The following is a 14,429-nucleotide window of genomic DNA, read 5'->3' on the forward strand; positions in this document are numbered from 1 at the left end:
TTAAGCAAATAATAACTACAGTTGAAATTATCCTTGAAAATGTCTTTGTCTATAAATTGTAATGCCAGCTGTCAAGAAGTCCACTAGAGTCAGTTTTATCCTCCAATATTCTACAGATAGCTATAATTTGGGAGGGCAGAAGTCAGTCTACATAGGTGGATGATGTTTCAGAGTCCATGCTGCGTACAAGATACCCAGCCATGGATTTCATACATGGTTAGATGCTCACACTATGAGAGATGCATGAAACCTGAAAGCCACTGAATGATCATCATACTCAACCATCTCATTTTTCTTTGGCTCATAATACAGACTGACAGATGGAATCACTTGAGATATTAAAATTTGCTCTTTCTCTATTCCTGTCTCCTCTCATTGCCAAGTGTTCAAACACTTAAATTCACAAAAGCTAAATGTATCTGGTGCAACTCCACTATACTGTTTTGGGAAAAGATAACATGCCATCAGTTCCAGAGTAATCAAGGAGGTCAGAGCTGTATAGAGAACTAGAAAGTGTGCTGCCCCAAGAGTCAGGAAGCCCTGGTCTCAGTCTTTGATCTGGCACTAACTTGCTCTGTGACCTCGTTACGTGTGAACATTCAGTAGACATCCCTAAAGCTCAGTTTTCTTGTCTGTAACACGTTTTTTGACTCTGTGAAACAAGTCTGAACCCTTTCATACCAAATATAATATCTACCAGGTAAAATTTGACTGCTTCCAGGAAATCAAAAAGGGGAGGGGAGGGGCAAAATTGATGTTAGGCTCTTGGTCCTGAGCATGCAATTGGCTTCCCTGCGACTCTCCTGGATGCTTCCCCCATTCCTTCTTTCAGCAGCACCCTGCACTCATGGGCTCTACAATGTCATGGATTCAGGATCTCATAATCCTGAGCCCCCACCTTAGCTCTTTCCCTTATTACTAGCATAAACCTTGGCAATGTACCTAAGCTCTTTCTAATTTTAATTTCTTTCATGCATGCAACAGAACTAATGATGCATATCTAACCTACCTATATAATAATAGTTGGTGTTTTTGTTAAATATGTAAGATAATGTATGTATTTTGTGTCCCTTGATGTCATTTAAACATTTCATAAGTAATAAAAACAGAAAACTAACTTAAGCAAAAAAATAAAATAAAATAAAATAAAATAAAATAATAAAATAAATAAATAAATAAAATAAAATAAAATAAGATAAGAATACATTGGAATGATACTGAGTGAGCTCAAAAAAACTGAAGAGACAAAACCAAACCTGGGAAGCACTAGGCCCAGGGCAGATTTGGGTATTTCCACAATAGACTGAGCATTCCTAACTGAGTATTCTCTGACCCACCCATCTTCTGTGTTCACTATATAAGTTTCTGGGAGAGAAAACCCAACTGGCCTAGTTTGGATCATCTGACTACATTGGATCAAAGGTAAAGAGCCCTGTGATAGAAAACCCCATTCAAGCCATGTGGAATGAGAAGGGTGAGATCCCTAGAGGAAGGAAGCACTGTTCCTAGAACAACAGAAGAGATCCTAGGCAGACAGAAAACAGAAAACAGGTTCCATGACCAGTCCTGAGAATTCTCATAAATGTCATACAAAGGTTAGATCCCAAAGTCATTGTTGTTTTTTAAATGGCCTATCCAATAATATTTTCCCCTAGCTATGTCATGACCTTTCCTCTACCCTACCTGCCTTCCTGTTGGCCCTTTTTTGTGGTTCCAGTTTCCTATTGAGAGCCTTGCTAAACTGAATTGCTTTTAGGGGAAAAGTTCTTCACACTGGTAAACTCAGCCATAAAACACCATCGATCCAATGGGTAGTCCTAGGTTCCCCCTAACACAAGACTTTTTTTTTTTTTTCACTTACAGAAGCATACAAACTCCACATAACTGACGAATCAATAAATTTAAAAACTTTGATCTCCACCAGAGACAACACAAAGAAACCCAGAAAACAGAGCAGGAACATAGTGTCTTCTTCATGAACTCCTCCCTCCATGAATTCACTCATGCTATTTGAACAGCTGTCACAGGCTTGGTCTGACCTCTTGAGCCCTCCAGGACACTGGGTCAGACAGTAACATCAACACTATGTTTAGCCATAAGGGAATTAGGAAATGAGGGGAATCAAGGTCAAAAACAGATCCATGTATAGTGCAAGCTATTTTTTGTTTGTGATTTTTCCTAAGAAAACAAGGAGATGCTTGGTCTATTTATTAAGGCTCAATTGCTCCAGATCCTAACATGAACTTTCTAGGTAATGTCTTGTTATTCATTTAATCTCTCTGGTCTTTTCAGGCCCAGCACAAAACACATGGATGGAAATTCACACTTGCAGTTCATCAGTGGGGAACTGGAATTCAGTCCAGTTCAGTTTGCAGTGTAGCAGAACCACTAGAAATCAGGATACCTGGGCTCTGATCAAACTGCCGACTGCTTCCTAACTTGAGGGGAATTGCTTTCCTTCCAAGGGTCTTGGTTTTCTTCTCCTTCGTGTAAGGATGCTGAGCCTTGTTTCTAAATTGCTATCCTTCTTGTGTTGATGTTCAGTAAAGCTAGGGTCAGAGAGATTCCTAGGAATAAATGCTTCCCATACACAGAGGACTCAACCTTCTCCTGGGGAGGAAATGCAGAAATTAAAGGGCCCCATTTGTTATCCTGACTTAACTGGGGGTGAAGAGCTGGAAAGGGCACCTGCTGATGTTATTCAAGAACTCCAGAATATCATTCTTTGTGGGCACAGATTCTATAATATTCAGGACGACAATAAAGTTGGAGTCAGCAAACTTTTTCTAATGAAAGGTCAGATAATAAATATCTTAGGCTTCATGGGGCTAATCTCTGTTACAACCACTCAACCCCACCATTGTGGTGTGAAACCAGATACAGACAATTCTTAAACATGGGAGCAGGTTGTGTTCCATTACAAAACAGGTGGTGGGAACGTGACTTATGGGCTGTGGTTCACTGACCCATGATGTAAATGACAGCCTTTGGAAGATCACTGAAATAGGAGCCACAAGATGTAGGTTGTAGCCTAAGTCCACCATTTAACTAACTAGCAAATTCTTTAACTTCTGTAAATCTCAGTTCTTTCATTTTCAAATGAGAAAAAGAATGAAAGAAAATGAAATGGTACACACTCTGCCTCAAAGGAATAAGCATGCTAACAGTTAACATTGGAATATAAAATTTAAAATATTCCTTTCATATCTATCATCACATTTTATTCTAAAAGCAAAAAACCCTTAGTATTTATTCAAACTGGTGGTTGTTATCTAACCCCTAACATTCCGACTTGTAAGTATCATTATTCCCATTTTATGGAAAAGACACTGAAAATCATGCAAGAGGGAAAAGTAAGGTGAAAACTGTACAGTGTTACATTAGCACAAGGTGCCATAATTATACAAGATGAGGAAAATAAGATCTCCTAAGTCTTCCCTTCACAGGTTCAAGTAGTGGATTTTCATTCTAGTATTTAAAATTCAGTTCAACATACATATTCTAACATCCACTGTTGTGTGTAATCAACCTCCACCATCAAGAAGCTTCTGATCCCCATAGAGAGCCCTAGTTTACCCTAAGGAGAGGCTGGAGAATCCCCCCTGTGTCCTTGTCCTCCTTCAGAGCATATCTGGGAAAACAGAGTTGTTGCTATTTGCATGGACATGGTTGTTACCATGGCAACAGAGAGCCAGTCAAGTTACCTACCTGTGCCAACCAGATGCATGGAGGAATGGGGAAGGGGAGAGACTCAGAGAAATCTGGAATCTTCCAACTGCCAACAGCCCTGCAGGTGAGAAGGTTGCAAGGATTCTTCTTCGCTTGAGGCTATGTAAAGACAAGGGTGACAGGTACACAGGTAGTAGCTTCCCAGGCTTGAAAGGGGATGATCAGACTAAAAGACACAGATGGAGATCATCACTCTCAAGGGTTTGAAATCATCCCAGACATCACCTTTAAACTTTTTACAATTTTAAAGAGCTAAGATCACAGCTGTTGAATTCCATTTGCACAGTATAATTTGACATTTACATGACTTTTTTGGGTGTTTCTGACATATGTTTTCTACCATTGAAGGGAGCATTGTCCTAATATGGAAAACCAGGATAACACAGAAAAAAAATAATTGATGAAATAAGAGTAATCCATAATTCTATAAGGCAAAATAACTATTAATGTGGCAGATTATTTTCAAAGATGACAACAGCCATGCCTCCCTTTGTGCATGCCCTTTTGCTATTGACCTTGCCGTTCTCATCCAGAAGTGGAGTTTAATTTTCCTTTGCATTGAATCTAGGGGGACACTGCGGCTTGTTTTGCCAATTGAATGTCACAGTGTGACATTGTACAAATAATGGTGCTAGGCTTTAAGAGGACTTACAGCTTCTGTTTTTGTCTGCTTGGAGCTCTGAGTCTCCATATTAAAAAATAAAGTCTGGGGCACTTGGGTGGCTCAGTTGATTAAGTGTCTGACTCTTGATCTCAGGGTCATGAGTTCAAGCCCCACATGGGGCTCCTTAAAAAGAATCTTCTAAAATGAACAATTTAAATAAGATCCAAAGTCTTATAACACTGCACAAGTCCAAATCTCAATGGAAAATCAGGCATACCAAGAACAGAGAAGGTCTCAAATCAAATAAGAAAGGAAGGGATCCCTGGGTGGCGCAGCGGTTTGGCGCCTGCCTTTGGCCCAGGGCGCGATCCTGGAGACCTGGGATCGAATCCCACATCGGGCTCCCGGTGCATGGAGCCTGCTTCTCCCTCTGCCTGTGTCTCTGCCTCTCTCTCTCTCTCTGTGACTATCATGAATAAATAAATAAAAAAAAATCTTTAAAAAAAAAACAAATAAGAAAGGAAAATCAATAGACACTAGCATCAAAATGACACAAATATTGGAATTATCTAACAAGGATTTTAGAGCAGTCATCATAAAAGTGCTTCAATGAACCTATGAACATGTTTGAACCAAACGAAAACATAGGAAGTCACAGAAAAGAAACAGAAGATGTAAAGAAGAACTAAATGAAAATTTTATCATTATAACAGACTATGAATAAAATAAACTGCCTAGTGGATGGGCGTAACAGCAGAATGGAGAAGACAGAGGGATATTGGTAAAGTTGAAAATGAAACAATAGAAATTACCCAATCTGAACTGCAGAGAGAAACAGATAGGGAAAAAAAGATGAATAGAGCCTCTGGGACATGAAAGACTTTAACAAAAAAATTATATTCATGTCACTGAAGTCTAGAAAAAGAAGAAAAAGAGAGCAGGCTGAAGTATTCTAAGAAATTATGGCTGAATAGTTCTCAAATTTGGCAAGATATAAACCTACAGATACAAGGAGCTGAAAGAAACCCAAACTGTAAAAACCAGACATTTATGTCAAGATATATCATGGCTAGACTTCTGAAAACTAAAGACAAAGAAAAAAAAAAGTTGAAAGTTGCCTGAGAGAAATGATGCATACTTGTAGAGAAAAGACAATTGGACAGAGTCAAGCTTCTCATCAGAATCAATGAAGGCCAGAAGGAATTGACACCAGTTTTCAAATGCTGAATGACAAGCACCAATCTAGAATTTTAAAATTAGCAAAAATATCTTTCATGAGTGAAGGAGAAATGAAGATATTTTCAGATGAAGAGTAACTAGAATTAGTTGCCAGCACAGTGACTATATAAGAATGACCAACAGAAGTTCTCTAACCAGAAAGAAGATGATAAGGGGAGGAATCTTTGAAAACCAGGATGGAAGAAAGAACACACACACACAAAAAAATAAAAAGTATGGGTAAATGCAACAATATTTCCTTCTTCAGTTTTCTAAAATATGTTTGATGGTGGAAGCAAAAATGATAGCAATGTGTACTATGGTTCTCAATATATTTATAAAGGAAGTATGTAAGACAAGTGTAGTGACAGAGAGAAAAAGGAGGTAGGGCTTCTATATTTCAGTCAAACTGGTAAATGTTGACACCTATAGACTGTGGTAAGTGATGTGTGTATATAATGCAATACGTAGAGCAATAACTATAAAAACTTATAAAAAAAAACACTCAAAAACACTATCAATAAATCAAAATTGAATTTAACTCACAAGAAGGCAAGAAAAAAGGAAACAGAAAAATAAAATGAAAGCAAACAGAAAGCAAAATTTTTCAAAAACACAATTATGGCCTTTGAGCATTTAGGTGCAAAGTGGTTAAAGCCAGTCCTTCAGTTCGCCTAAGGGGCTAAATTCTTGGCTGAGTCCCATTGGACAGATTTTCTAATCTACCTGTACTTCAGGTACTAAATCTGTAAACTGGAGATAATACTACCCACTTCACAGGAACTTGCTGAGGTTTAAATAAACTAATATTTATTTATAACAATGCCTGACAAATGGTAAATATTATATACCTATTTTACAATTAAATAAATTAATTCCAATAAATTAAATTGATTTCCCAACATTCAATTATTATTCTTTTTTACTTTCATAATTGTTTTATAAAGATTTATTTATTTGTTTGAGAGAGATAGCCTGAGAGCAACAGGGGAAGGGATGAAGAGCAGAGAGGGAGGGAGAGAGAATCTCCAGCCAGCTTCCCACTGAGCACAGAGCCAACAGCATGAGATCATGACCTGAGCTGAATTCAAGAGCCTGATGCTCAGGCAACTGAGACACCCAGGCACTCCTACCCTCATAAATTAACACTGCGAAAAACATCCTTATATTTTAGTCTTTTTCCATATTTCCAACTATTTTTAGGATACAGGAATCCTCTGAAATGTTTTGATGTTCATGTGCAGCCCCACTTCTTTTTCCTGGCAGGATAAACTTCACAGGCTTCTAGAAGAACCTGAATAACTAGAGCAGCTGCAGTTTTCACCAACTTTATTTTGCCAGCACACAAAATAGAAAGCAGAGGTCTTTATGGCAGATGATGTAAGGAAATCCTAATAGTTTATGACTTTATCCTAATGAATTCACTAAAGCAGCTCTTAGCATGGGCTTTGCAGTTTGATTGCCTAGATTCAAATTCCAGCCTAGTTTCAGATAATAGATCATTTATTAGCTGAGCAACCTTAGGCATATTGCTTAGCCTGTCTGTGCTTCTGGTTTTTTTTTCTTCATCTATAAAAAGGAGGAAATAATAGTGTCACAGGGATGTTATGAGAATGAGAAGAGTTATTACGCCTGAAGTGCTCAGAGTAGTGCCTGCCATTAGACCAAAGAGAAAAGTTAAGTGAAGTCTCCTTTCTGATGGCCTAAATCCACCCTGCAAGCAGACCGATAAGAAAATGATCATGAACTTCCATGTGAAATGGTGAGGAAGAGAGGGAAAATACTTCCCTCTCTCACTTAGCAGGGTTAGCTGCCAACAGTGTTGTGATAGAGCTACTGGTCATGTGCCATCCCTTCAGTAGCCTACTGAACATTGCCTCCTCAATAAATCATCTCTAAAGGATGAGTGAAACTAGTGATTTTCATAAAATTTTTTTTCCATCTGAGCTGATTCTAGCTACCTGCACATGGGGGAGCTTAGAACACTTATTGGATGACAAACAGATTGGCCTGTCCCATAGGGGTATCTGAAAGGCGCATTGAGTGGTTTGAAATCTTTGCAATTCTTGATATACAGGAACTCCATGACTCAAAGGGAGTATTCTTAGATTTCTTATGGCTATAAATCAAAGTACAAGATCATGCTTTGGGAGATGTTGTTTATTGTATTTTTAAATGGAGTTAAAAATAAACTGTTAAGATTCCCTCTTAAACTCTGGGCTTAAAGCAGACTCTATTCTGAGGTATTATTAGTATATAAACAGACTCTACAGAGATAAATTGTACAAAATTCCATAATTCCTTGCTACCAAAGAATTACAGCTAGATTGCTGTAAAAAAAAAAATCAGCTTCCTATCTTTCCTTTCTCCTTTCCTCATTTTTTAAAAATTTTTTTAACTTTATTTTTTTTAATTTATTTTTTATTGGTGTTCAATTTACTAACATACAGAATAACCCCCAGTGCCCGTCACCCATTCACTCCCACCCCCCACCCTCCTCCCCTTCTACCACCCGTAGTTCGTTTCCCAGAGTTAGCAGTCTTTACGTTCTGCCTCCCTTTCTGATATTTCCCACACATTTCTTCTCCCTTTCCTTATATTCCCTTTCACTATTATTTATATTCCCCAAATGAATGAGAACATATAATGTTTGTCCTTCTCCGATTGACTTACTTCACTCAGCATAATACCCTCCAGGTCCATCCACGTTGAAGCAAATGGTGGGTATTTGTCATTTCTAATAGCTGAGTAATATTCCATTGGATACATAAACCACATCTTCTTTATCCATTCATCTTTCGATGGACACCGAGGCTCCTTCCACAGTTTGGCTATTGTGGCCATTGCTGCTATAAACATCGGGGTGCAGGTGTCCCGGCGTTTTACTGCATCTGTATCTTTGGGGTCAATCCCCAACAGTGCAATTGCTGGGTCTAGGGCAGGTCTATTTTTAACTCTTTGAGGAACCTCCACACAGTTTTCCAGAGTGGCTGCACCAGTTCACATTCCCACCAACAGTGCAAGAGGGTTCCCTTTTCTCCGCATCCTCTCCAACATTTGTGGTTTCCTGCCTTGTTAATGTTCCCCATTCTCACTGGTGTGAGGTGGTATCTCATTGTGGTTTTGATTTGTATTTCCCTGATGGCAAGTGATGCAGAGCATTTTCTCATGTGCATGTTGGCCATGTCTATGTCTTCCTCTGTGAGATTTCTCTTCATGTCTTTTGCCCATTTCATGATTGGATTGTTTGTTTCTTTGGTGTTGAGTTTAAGAAGTTCTTTATAGATCTTGGAAACTAGCCCTTTATATGATACGTCATTTGCAAATATCTTCTCCCATTCTGTAGGTTGTCTTTGAGTTTTGTTGACTGTATCCTTTGCTGTGCAAAAGCTTCTTATCTTGATGAAGTCCCAATAGTTCCTTTTTGCTTTTGTTTCTTTTGCCTTCGTGGATGTATCTTGCAAGAAGTTACTGTGGCCGAGTTCAAAAAGGGTGTTGCCTGTATTCTTCTCTAGGAGTTTGATGGAATCTTGTCTCACATTTAGATCTTTCATCCATTTTGAGTTTATCTTTGTGTATGGTGAAAGAGAGTGGTCTAGTTTCATTCTTCTGCACGTGGCTGTCCAATTTTCCCAGCACCATTTATTGAAGAGACTGTCTTCCTTCCAGTGGATAGTCTTTCCTCCTTTATCGAATATTAGTTGACCATAAAGTTCAGGGTCCACTTCTGGGTTCTCTATTCTGTTCCATTGATCTATGTGTCTGTTTTTGTGCCAGTACCACACTGTCTTGATGACCACAGCTTTGTAGTACAACCTGAAATCTGGCATTGTGATGCCCCCAGCTATGGTTTTCCTTTTTAAAATTCCCCTGGCTATTCGGGGTCTTTTCTGATTCCACACAAATCTTAAAATAATTTGTTCTAACTCCCTGAAGAAAGTCCATGGTATTTTGATAGGGATTGCATTAAACGTGTAAAACAATCAATGTGATTCATCATATCAGCCAGAGAAAAACTAAGAACCATATGATCCTCTCATTAGATGCAGAGAAAGCATTTGACAAAATACAGCATCCATTTCTGATCAAAACTCTTCAGAGTGTAGGGATAGAGGGAACATTCCTCAACATCTTAAAAGCCATCTACGAAAAGCCCACAGCAAATATCATTCTCAATGGGGAAGCACTGGGAGCCTTTCCCCTAAGATCAGGAACAAGACAGGGATGTCCACTCTCACCACTGCTATTCAACATAGTACTGGAAGTCCTAGCCTCAACAATCAGACAACAAAAAGACATTAAAGGCATTCAAATTGGCAAAGAAGAAGTCAAACTCTCCCTCTTCGCCGATGACATGATACTCTACATAGAAAACCCAAAAGTCTCCACCCCAAGATTGCTAGAACTCATACAGCAATTCTGTATTTTGCGTGGCAGGATACAAAATCAATGCCCAGAAATCAGTGGCATTTCTATACACTAACAATGAGACTGAAGAAAGAGAAATCAAGGAGTCAATCCCATTTACAGTTGCACCCAAAAGCATAAGATACCTAGGAATAAACCTAACCAAAGATGTAAAGGATCTATACCCTCAAAACTATAGAACACTTCTGAAAGAAATTGAGGAAGACACAAAGAGATGGAAAAATATTCCATGCTCATGGATTGGCAGAATTAATATTGTGAAAATGTCAATGTTACCCAGGGCAATATACACGTTTAATGCAATCCTTTCCTCATTTTTAATGGCTGATTTTTCTCTGGAAGCCAGACAAGGGACATTACTACAGAAGCATTAATCCATTCATTCTATTCAACCTTGTAGCAGGATATTCAGGCCCCAAGGAATTACTCGCAGATTTCATGCATCATAGAAAAGAAAAATGTTTGAGCCTTATATATACATCCTCAACTCATACTTAACTTGAATGTTGACCATAGATCCAATTTCCTATCACAGTTACAATGTGAAATATTTTGGCCTATTCTTAGCATAAGTTGTCCAATTATCCTGAAATCCCAATAGCCATGCATTCTTATTATACCTCCTCTGTAACCCTAAGGAGCAATGTGTCTGGTTTAAGGTGTGAGAAATATTGGGACCATACGCCCAGGCAGCTTCTATTCATGACTGCTGAGTATGGTCATTCCAGAGTACAATGTAGGGATCTGGACTCTATAACTCACAGAACTTGATCAGTATTCCACAGAAAGCCTCAAAAGGGAGGCCTCTTATGATTTTTTTTCTCTTATGATTTCTTAAGACCCCTGTTCCAGTGTGTTTTGCAGGCCTCGCAGATTTATTTTATTTTATCTTATTTAGATTTTATTTATTTAAGAGAGAGAGAGTGTGCATGGGGGAGGGTGACAGAGGGAGAGGTAGACTCCCCACTGAGCAGGAAGCCCAATATGTGGCTCCATCCCAGGGTCATGACCTGATTTGAAGGCAGACACTTAACTGACTGAGCCACCCAAGCACCCCAGATCTCACAGATCTAAAGGAGAATTTGGTAAAAGCAAGAAGACTCTGCTAGAGGATTTCCAGCTGCGAACTATTTGCATATTGAACCCTGCTCTCATAGGGGAAAAGCTTAACAGAGCAAGGCCAAGGTAATTGGAACAGAAACCAAAGAGGCACTCCAGCCTCTATTGCTTTAAGAGTGTGCACTCTGGAATCAGAGAGCGTGGATCTGAATATTGTCTCTACTACTTATTAGTTGTGTAACCTTAGATAAGCTAAACAAATTCTCTTTGGTGATAATAGTGTCATCCTGATCGGATTGTTGTGAGGAATAAATGAGCTAAAACACATAGACTAGTGCCTCTAAAACAACATTTCCTATTTTAGTGTTCTTATCATTGAAGTTATTAGCATTGTTATGTCCATATTGAGAGAGATTTACAGTGGTTGCTTTGAAAATCAGAACCACCTACCATTCACTCAATCCTGAGCTAAGCACTCAGTCTTCAATGATATAAAAACATATGAGTAAATGAAGGGGTAAGAGCCAAATCTATCACATGGAAGTAGTCCAAATAATTTATATAGATACTCAGCAGAACCTGCTCCTTGAGTGTGGGCCTCACACAGTGACTCTTTCCAAAGAGCACAGCGTAGAAAGGGGTGGGAGGCCAGCAACTCTGCAGTGAAGAAACCTGACAAACACCAACTCAGGCAAACAATCAAGCTCACCATAACAGTGATAAATTATGTTAATTATAGGTACCCCAACACCAGTCAACTCATGAGAAAAACCTGAGACAAATTTCAACTGAGGGACATTGAATGAAATACCTGACCAGTTCTCCTCAAAACTGCCAAGGTCATTAGAAACAGGGGACATCTGAGAAGCTGTCACAGCCAGGATTAGTGTAAGGAGATATGAACAACTAAATGTACTGTGGTTGGACCTGGAACTAAAAAGGAGATTAGGTAAAAGAAACAGAAATCTAAATAAAGTACAGATTTGGTCAATAATGCATCATTGTGGTTTATCCATTATAACAAATGTACTTTACATAATGTAAAATGCTAGTAAAAGGAGAAACTGGCTGCTGGGATATATGAGAACTCTCTGTATTGTCTTTGCAATTTTTCTGTAAATCCAAAAGTGTTCTGAAAATTAAAGTTTATTTAAAATTTAAAAAGATATGGTTTGGTTCATAAGGATGTCTCAGAGTAATGGGGAGCCAACTGATTGAATCATAAATTACAGGGCAGTGTGGAATGTGTGACAATGTAAACATGTCAAAGGTGCAGAGCCTGCACACATCTCGAAGAGATTAACTCCAATGTTGAGGGTGATTAAGCATGGCGTTAGGAAGGAGGCATTGTCTGAGTTGCAATTTTCAGGAATGAATCAGGAGGTGGGAGGGCAGACCTCCTAAGCAGAGGGATTGCCTGGGTAAAGATTTGGAAACTACTGAGCCTTTTGGTGCTGTCAGGGCATGAAGTATGAAGGGGAGGAGTCACAATACAGGATGCTGGCAAAGGAAGAGCCAGATCAGAAAGGACCTCGCAGTTAGACTAAGGACTGGACCTCACTTAGCCAGAGGAAGCCCATCGAAACCATTCCAAAAAGGGATGATTGGAAGAGCAAAGCAGCGGGGAACATTGCTGACAGACATGCCATTCTCTTAAAATTAAAATTAAAATGCCTATCATCCTTCCACTGCCAGAAATAACAGCTGGAAAGTACTGGACTTGAACTAGTTTAATTCCATTTGTCATTGGGCTCAATTTATTGATGGCTAATAAGCTTTTTCTAGAGGAAGATTCATGACTTGAGAAAAAGACCTTACCATTATTAGTCAGAAGGCTTCTCCTGGAATGGGCAGGAAAAATATCAAACAAGGCTTGACCTGGATGACAAGTTTTGGCCATCTCAGCCTGTGTAGTGGTCCATGTAAGCCAGCACCAAGTCAGTGAGGGCAGGAAGGTGGCAGACATTGGGCCAGGGGTAGGAATGGGAGTGGAAATGCCCTTTTATAACAGGCTAGAATTGAAGGAAATGACCAAGGGATTGGGCTCCAATCTGAATACAGACTAGCAGCCTAGAAAGGTGATTAAAATAAAAATACAACACTCCATCACTTTTCACAGAAGTACGAGCATGCTGCCTCATTATTAATAATAGGCAGTGTGGGTTACAGGTTCATTTGTGCCAATTTAATTTTTAACTTCTAAAATCCATGAAGAGCAGGATTTGTCCAATCAACAGTTTTGGTTGTCCCAGTGATGGGTAGAGGCAGATATTCCAGATGTCCCACAACACCTGGGACAGTCCCACCCAATAAACAATTGTTCTGCATTCCACATACTTTACACATGTCATTCCAGAGAGCCATGAGGAATAAAACCTATGTATAATTATCAGAGCAAAAAACATAAGTCTGTCTTAAATATAAATACAAAATATCTTTTGCAATATACTAATTTTGTAGAAACCCAACTACCATGTAAATCAGAAAAACAGTTTCCATTGTTTGAAACTTCCAAGAGTTGTTCACCATGACTTACCTTACAGCAACAGGAATGATAGTTTTGGATTCTGGACTCTGTGAGCCTGTTTTTCACAGCCTCTGGATTCATAGAGTTTCCAAATGTAAATGCAAGTATGCAACACCGTCATTGCATTTGAAAATTTGCATATTGAAACACATCTCATTTGAGTAGAAATTTTTCTTTTTATTTCTCCTCTATATTATTGCTAAGGTCTTAATGTTTTGTGTGAATAGGTATTTCATTTTAGGATAGTAAAGAGGATACTACGAGATGTTATAAGTATGTGTTGGATCTGATAGGATTAATAATCACAATATTAGATCCAAGGGGGCTAAGAAATGGGGAGAGAGTCCCTCCCAGCAGCCTAGCCCTTCATTATCTCTAGGAGGAAGTGAAAGGGCTCTCATGGGCTCTGTTCATCCAAGGAGCTCCTGGACTGGAACTAGAAGGGATTCTGCTTCAGGAAATTCCTGGGGGCAGAAGCCAAAGTGAGCTTCAGGAGTGTCTCGGAAGTTTGGAACTGTTCTGAGACCCAATTAAATGCAATTAAATGAGACTCCCAACATGCTTCAGAAACGTCAGGGAAGGTCTAGTCTCATTAGGTTCTGAGACCAAGCCATGAACGGGCTCAGCTCACACACAGAGACAAAAGGAAGCCCATTAAACTGCTTTCTATGAGAGGGCAGGGTGACCCTTCACCAGCTTCTCCTACACTGGGCATCAGCCCCTTAGTTAAAATCATTAAGGAGATTTCTTTTGTTCCAATAAGGCTTTGTATTATTTTGTTTTGTTTTGTTTTGTTTTGTTTTGTTTTGTTTTGACCTGTAAGAGGATTTGGTCAAGATGACAGTGTCAATAGAGACAAATGTG

At 39.1% G+C, this 14,429-nt stretch overlaps 1 protein-coding gene across 5 annotated transcripts in view; it reads right to left on the reverse strand.

Moving 5' to 3' along the window:
• The window catches only part of ANKRD1 (ankyrin repeat domain 1), a 524,644-nt gene that overhangs the window by 284,166 nt on the left and 226,049 nt on the right, over positions 1 to 14,429 (reverse strand). The window lies entirely within an intron of this gene.

The sequence above is a fragment of the Canis lupus genome, chromosome 28 (assembly GCF_003254725.2).
Source record: "Canis lupus dingo isolate Sandy chromosome 28, ASM325472v2, whole genome shotgun sequence".
Classification (NCBI taxonomy): Eukaryota; Metazoa; Chordata; class Mammalia; order Carnivora; family Canidae; genus Canis; species Canis lupus.